Here is a 7,500-nt window from a genome sequence, read left to right as displayed (position 1 = left end):
GGACTCATGCTCTGCCAAAGTCGGCCTCCCATCTTCCAGGAACCAGCCTGGAGCTTCCAGCGGTCATCCGCGCCTTGAATCCGCTCTCCAGCACCTTCCTCGGACTCATGCTCTGCCAAAGTCGGCCTCCCATCTTCCAGGAACCAGCCTGGAGCTTCCAGCGGTCAGCCGCGCCTTGAATCCGCTCTCCAGCACCTATCTCGGACACACTCTCCTCCAGGCCGGCCTCACATCTTCAAAGAACCAGCCTGGAGCTCCTAGCGGACAGCCGAGCCTTGAATCCGCTCTCCAGCACCTTCCTCGGACTCAAGCTCTGCCAAAGTCGGCCTCCCATCTTCCAGGAACCAGCCTGGAGCTTCTAGCGGTCAGCCGCACCTTGAATCCGCTCTCCAGCACCTTCCTCGGACTCATGCTCTGCCAAAGTCGGCCTCCCATCTTCCAGGAACCAGCCTGGAGCTTCTAGCGGTCAGCCGCACCTTGAATCCGCTCTCCAGCACCTTCCTCGGACTCATGCTCTGCCAAAGTCGGCCTCACATCTTCCAGGAACCAGCCTGGAGCTTCCAGCGGTCAGCCGCACCTTGAATCCGCTCTCCAGCACCTATCTCGGACTCATTCTCCTCCAGGCCGGCCTCACATCTTCAAAGAACCAGCCTGGAGCTTCCAGCGGTCAGCCGCACCTTGAATCCGCTCTCCAGCACCTTCCTCGGACTCAAGCTCTGCCAAAGTCGGCCTCCCATCTTCCAGGAACCAGCCTGGAGCTTCTAGCGGTCAGCCGCACCTTGAATCCGCTCTCCAGCACCTTCCTCGGACTCATGCTCTGCCAAAGTCGGCCTCCCATCTTCCAGGAACCAGCCTGGAGCTTCTAGCGGTCAGCCGCACCTTGAATCCGCTCTCAAGCACCTTCCTCGGACTCATGCTCTGCCAAAGTCGGCCTCACATCTTCCAGGAACCAGCCTGGAGCTTCCAGCGGTCAGCCGCACCTTGAATCCGCTCTCCAGCACCTATCTCGGACTCATTCTCCTCCAGGCCGGCCTCACATCTTCAAAGAACCAGCCTGGAGCTTCCAGCGGTCAGCCGCACCTTGAATCCGCTCTCCAGCACCTTCCTCGGACTCAAGCTCTGCCAAAGTCGGCCTCCCATCTTCCAGGAACCAGCCTGGAGCTTCCAGCGGTCAGCCGCACCTTGAATCCGCTCTCCAGCACCTATCTCGGACTCATTCTCCTCCAGGCCGGCCTCACATCTTCAAAGAACCAGCCTGGAGCTTCCAGCGGTCAGCCGCACCTTGAATCCGCTCTCAAGCACCTTCCTCGGACTCATGCTCCTCCAGGCCGGCCTCACATCTTCAAAGAACCAGCCTGGAGCTTCCAGCGGTCAGCCGCACCTTGAATCCGCTCTCCAGCACCTTCCTCGGACTCATTCTCCTCCAGGCCGGCCTCACATCTTCAAAGAACCAGCCTGGAGCTTCCAGCGGTCAGCCGCACCTTGAATCCGCTCTCCAGCACCTTCCTCGGACTCATGCTCTGCCAAAGTCGGCCTCACATCTTCCAGGAACCAGCCTGGAGCTTCTAGCGGTCAACCGCACCTTGAATCCGCTCTCAAGCACCTTCCTCGGACTCATGCTCTGCCAAAGTCGGCCTCACATCTTCCAGGAACCAGCCTGGAGCTTCCAGCGGTCAGCCGCACCTTGAATCCGCTCTCCAGCACCTATCTCGGACTCATTCTCCTCCAGGCCGGCCTCACATCTTCAAAGAACCAGCCTGGAGCTTCCAGCGGTCAGCCGCACCTTGAATCCGCTCTCCAGCACCTTCCTCGGACTCATGCTCTGCCAAAGTCGGCCTCACATCTTCCAGGAACCAGCCTGGAGCTTCTAGCGGTCAGCCGCACCTTGAATCCGCTCTCAAGCACCTTCCTCGGACTCATGCTCTGCCAAAGTCGGCCTCACATCTTCCAGGAACCAGCCTGGAGCTTCCAGCGGTCAGCCGCACCTTGAATCCGCTCTCCAGCACCTATCTCGGACTCATTCTCCTCCAGGCCGGCCTCACATCTTCAAAGAACCAGCCTGGAGCTTCCAGCGGTCAGCCGCACCTTGAATCCGCTCTCAAGCACCTTCCTCGGACTCATGCTCCTCCAGGCCGGCCTCACATCTTCAAAGAACCAGCCTGGAGCTACCAGCGGTCAGCCGCACCTTGAATCCGCTCTCCAGCACCTTCCTCGGACTCATTCTCCTCCAGGCCGGCCTCACATCTTCAAAGAACCAGCCTGGAGCTTCCAGCGGTCAGCCGCACCTTGAATCCGCTCTCCAGCACCTTCCTCGGACTCATGCTCTGCCAAAGTCGGCCTCCCATCTTCCAGGAACCAGCCTGGAGCTTCCAGCGGTCAGCCGCGCCTTGAATCCGCTCTCCAGCACCTATCTCGGACACACTCTCCTCCAGGCCGGCCTCACATCTTCAAAGAACCAGCCTGGAGCCTTTAGCGGTCAGCCGCGCCTTGAATCCGCTCTCCAGCACCTTCCTCGGACTCATGCTCTGCCAAAGTCGGCCTCCCATCTTCCAGGAACCAGCCTGGAGCTTCCAGCGGTCAGCCGCACCTTGAATCCGCTCTCCAGCACCTTCCTCGGACACATTCTCCTCCAGGCCGGCCTCCCATCTTCCAGGAACCAGCCTGGAGCCTTTAGCGGTCAGCCGCGCCTTGAATCCGCTCTCAAGCACCTTCCTCGGACTCATGCTCTGCCAAAGTCGGCCTCCCATCTTCCAGGAACCAGCCTGGAGCTTCCAGCGGTCAGCCGCACCTTGAATCCGCTCTCCAGCACCTATCTCGGACTCATTCTCCTCCAGGCCGGCCTCACATCTTCAAAGAACCAGCCTGGAGCTTCCAGCGGTCAGCCGCACCTTGAATCCGCTCTCCAGCACCTTCCTCGGACTCATGCTCTGCCAAAGTCGGCCTCACATCTTCCAGGAACCAGCCTGGAGCTTCTAGCGGTCAGCCGCACCTTGAATCCGCTCTCAAGCACCTTCCTCGGACTCATGCTCTGCCAAAGTCGGCCTCACATCTTCCAGGAACCAGCCTGGAGCTTCCAGCGGTCAGCCGCACCTTGAATCCGCTCTCCAGCACCTATCTCGGACTCATTCTCCTCCAGGCCGGCCTCACATCTTCAAAGAACCAGCCTGGAGCTTCCAGCGGTCAGCCGCACCTTGAATCCGCTCTCAAGCACCTTCCTCGGACTCATGCTCCTCCAGGCCGGCCTCACATCTTCAAAGAACCAGCCTGGAGCTTCCAGCGGTCAGCCGCACCTTGAATCCGCTCTCCAGCACCTTCCTCGGACTCATTCTCCTCCAGGCCGGCCTCACATCTTCAAAGAACCAGCCTGGAGCTTCCAGCGGTCAGCCGCGCCTTGAATCCGCTCTCCAGCACCTTCCTCGGACTCATGCTCTGCCAAAGTCGGCCTCCCATCTTCCAGGAACCGGCCTGGAGCTTCCAGCGGTCAGCCGCGCCTTGAATCCGCTCTCCTGCACCCATCCTCGGACACACGTTCTTGCCTTTGGACCCCTCCTCCAGGAGCCAGGCTGGAGCTTTTGCCCCCTTCCTCCATCATTTCAGGCCGTGGAAAGTGTCATCTTTCGGATTATCAATTCACCGTCCCAGTCTGGTACTCAGATATTTTTCCGAAAACTGGGTTTCTGAAATCGTGCAGATGGTGTTTTCGTCGTCTGCTAATAACCTCGTCGTGTGGGAGAATAGGGGCGGGCCTTGGGCTGACTCGGCCCATCGTCCCCTTTTCCCGTTCTCTGACAGAAATTTTTTCCAACTTTATCACCCCTGGTACTATAAACTTTTTCACCTCTGGTACTATGTGGCACTTAGAAAATTTTCTGAACCGGGATTCTCACCCCTGGTACTTTTTGGCACTCAGAAAATATTTCTCAACCGGGCTTCATGCCCCTGGTACTTTTTGACACTTTGACGTTTTTCTGAACCGGGCTTCATGCCCCTGGTACTTTTTGACACTTTGACGTTTTTCTGAACCGGGCTTCATGCCCCTGGTACTTTTTGACACTTTGACGTTTTTCTGAACCGGGCTTCATGCCCCTGGTACTTTTTGACACTTTGACGTTTTTCTGAACCGGGCTTCATGCCCCTGGTACTTTTTGACACTTTGACGTTTTTCTGAACCGGGCTTCATGCCCCTGGTACTTTTTGACACTTTGGCGTTTTTCTGAACCGGGATAAAGGTCATTTAAAGAGGTGTGTGCATGGTTCCTACTAAGGAGTCTGAACTTGTTCTGGCCCAAGGAAATCACTTTTTAACAAAAATCCGTATTTGGTCTTAACTCGGGAAAAGAAGGCGATTCCTGTGTTTTGATCTCAAAAGAGGCCATTTATCCGGGTTTGTGCAGGTTTATGCATGGAACTTACTTAGAATGGATATATCTCTATGTATATATGAAGGACTAAGGAGTCTGAACTTGTTCTGGCCCAAGGAAATCACTTTTTAACAAAAATCCGTATTTCGTCTTAACTCGGGAAAAGAAGGCGATTCCTGTGTTTTGATCTCAAAAGAGGCCATTTATCCGGGTTTGTGCAGGTTTATGCATGGAACTTACTTAGAATGGATATATCTCTATGTATATATGAAGGACTAAGGAGTCTGAACTTGTTCTGGCCCAAGGAAATCACTTTTTAACAAAAATCCGTATTTCGTCTTAACTCGGGAAAAGAAGGCGATTCCTGTGTTTTGATCCCAAAAGAGGCCATTTATCCGGGTTTGTGCAGGTTTATGCATGGAACTTCCTTAGAATGGATATATATGTATGTATATATGAAGGACTAAGGAGTCTGAACTTGTTCTGGCCCAAGGAAATCACTTTTTAACAAAAATCCGTATTTCGTCTTAACTCGGGAAAAGAAGGCGATTCCTGTGTTTTGATCCCAAAAGAGGCCATTTATCCGGGTTTGTGCAGGTTTATGCATGGAACTTACTTAGAATGGATATATATGTATGTATATATGAAGGACCAAGGAGTCTGAACTTGTTCTGGCCCAAGGAAATCACTTTTTAACAAAAATCCGTATTTCGTCTTAACTCGGGAAAAGAAGGCGATTCCTGTGTTTCTTTCAGAAAAGGTCCTTTTTTTGAACTGGGATTCATGCCCAACATCCAGGCTCTCGTGCCCTGCCCACAGACACACATCCAGGCCGAGTTTCAGCACCTCTCCTCGGTCCAGTATTCATGGCTGCCGTCCTCTCCCAACAGCCAGTCTCTCATGCCCGGCCCAGAGACACACATCCAGGCCGAGTTTCAGCACCTCTCTTCGGTCAGGCAATCATCCCTGCTCCCCTCTCATAACGTCCAGGCACTCATGCCCTGTGCAATGACACATCCAGGCCGAGTTTCAGCACCTCTCCTCGGTCAGGAATTCATCCCTGCTCCCCTCTCATAACGTCCAGTCACAGACACAGATCCAGGCCGAGTTTCAGCACCTCTCCTCGGTCCAGCATTCATCCCTGCTCCCCTCTCAGAACATCCAGGCACTCATGCCCTGTGCAATGACACATCCAGGCCGAGTTTCAGCACCTCTCCTCGGTCAGGAATTCATCCCTGCTCCCCTCTCATAACGTCCAGTCACAGACACAGATCCAGGCCGAGTTTCAGCACCTCTCCTCGGTCCAGCATTCATCCCTGCTCCACTCTCATAGCATCCAGGCACTCATGCCCTGCGCACAGACACACATCCTGGCCGAGTTTCAGCACCTCTCCTCGGTCCAGCATTCATCCCTGCTCCACTCTCATAGCATCCAGGCACTCATGCCCTGCGCACAGACACACATCCAGGCCGAGTTTCAGCACCTCTGCTCGGTCCAGCATTCATCCCTGCTCCACTCTCATAGCATCCAGGCACTCATGCCCTGCGCACAGACACACATCCTGGCCGAGTTTCAGCACCTCTCCTCGGTCCAGCATTCATCCCTGCTCCACTCTCATAGCATCCAGGCACTCATGCCCTGCGCACAGACACACATCCAGGCCGAGTTTCAGCACCTCTGCTCGGTCCAGCATTCATCCCTGCTCCACTCTCATAGCATCCAGGCACTCATGCCCTGCGCAATGACACATCCAGGCCGAGTTTCAGCACCTCTCCTCGGTCAGGCATTCATCCCTGCTCCCCTCTCACAGCATCCAGGCACTCATGCCCTGCGCACAGTCACACACCCAGGCCGAGTTTCAGCACCTCTCCTCGGTCCAGCATTCATCCCTGCTCCCCTCTCACAGCATCCAGGCACTCATGCCCTGCGCACAGACACACATCCTGGCCGAGTTTCAGCACCTCTCCTCGGTCCAGCATTCATCCCTGCTCCACTCTCATAGCATCCAGGCACTCATGCCCTGCGCAATGACACATCCAGGCCGAGTTTCAGCACCTCTCCTCGGTCAGGCATTCATCCCTGCTCCCCTCTCACAGCATCCAGGCACTCATGCCCTGCGCACAGTCACACACCCAGGCCGAGTTTCAGCACCTCTCCTCGGTCCAGCATTCATCCCTGCTCCCCTCTCACAGCATCCAGGCACTCATGCCCTGCGCACAGACACACATCCAGGCCGAGTTTCAGCACCTCTCCTCGGTCCAGCATTCATCCCTGCTCCCCTCTCACAGCATCCAGGCACTCATGCCCTGCGCACAGACACACATCCAGGCCGAGTTTCAGCACCTCTCCTCGGTCAGGCATTCATCCCTGCTCCCCTCTCAGAACATCCAGGCACTCATGCCCTGCGCAACGACATCACTCCGCAAAGGAAAGCTTTTGCGGTGTTTCTTTCTCAAAAAAGGCAATTTAAAGAGGTTTAAGCATGGAACCTACTCAGAATGAACATATACATAACGGACTAAGGAGTCTGAACTTGGTTTGGCCCAAGGAAATCATTTTTTAACAAAAATCCGTATTTCGTCTTAACTCGGGAAAAGAAGGCGATTCCTGGGTTTCTCTCTCAAAAAAGGCCATTTAAAGAGGTTTGTGCATGGAACCTACTCAGAATGAACATAGACATAACGGACTAAGGAGTCTGAACTTGGTTTGGCCCAAGGAAATCATTTTTTAACAAAAATCCGTATTTGGTCTTAACTCGGGAAAAGAAGGCGATTCCTGGGTTTCTTTGTCAAAAAAAGGCCATTTAAAGAGGTTTTGTGCATGGAACCTACTCGGAATGGCTATATATGAAGGACTAAAGAGTCTGAACTTGGTTTGGCCCAAGGAAATCTTTTTTTTACAAAAATCCGTATTTCGTCTTAACTCGGGAAAAGAAGGCGATTCCTGGGTTTCTTTCTCAAACAAGCCGACCCCGGGTTAGGGTTAAGGAGAACCGGGCTCCAGCCCCTCCGGCCGGGTTAGGGTTAGGTTTGGGGCTGGGGCTGGGGTTAGGGTTAAGGAGAACCGGGCTCCATGCCCTCCAGCCGGGTTAGGGTTAGAGCTGGGGTTAGGGTTAAGGAGAACCGGGCTCCAGGCCCT

Source organism: Odontesthes bonariensis, unplaced genomic scaffold (assembly GCF_027942865.1).
Source record: "Odontesthes bonariensis isolate fOdoBon6 unplaced genomic scaffold, fOdoBon6.hap1 scaffold_163, whole genome shotgun sequence".
Classification (NCBI taxonomy): domain Eukaryota; kingdom Metazoa; phylum Chordata; class Actinopteri; order Atheriniformes; family Atherinopsidae; genus Odontesthes; species Odontesthes bonariensis.
This window is presented reverse-complemented; position numbering follows the sequence as displayed.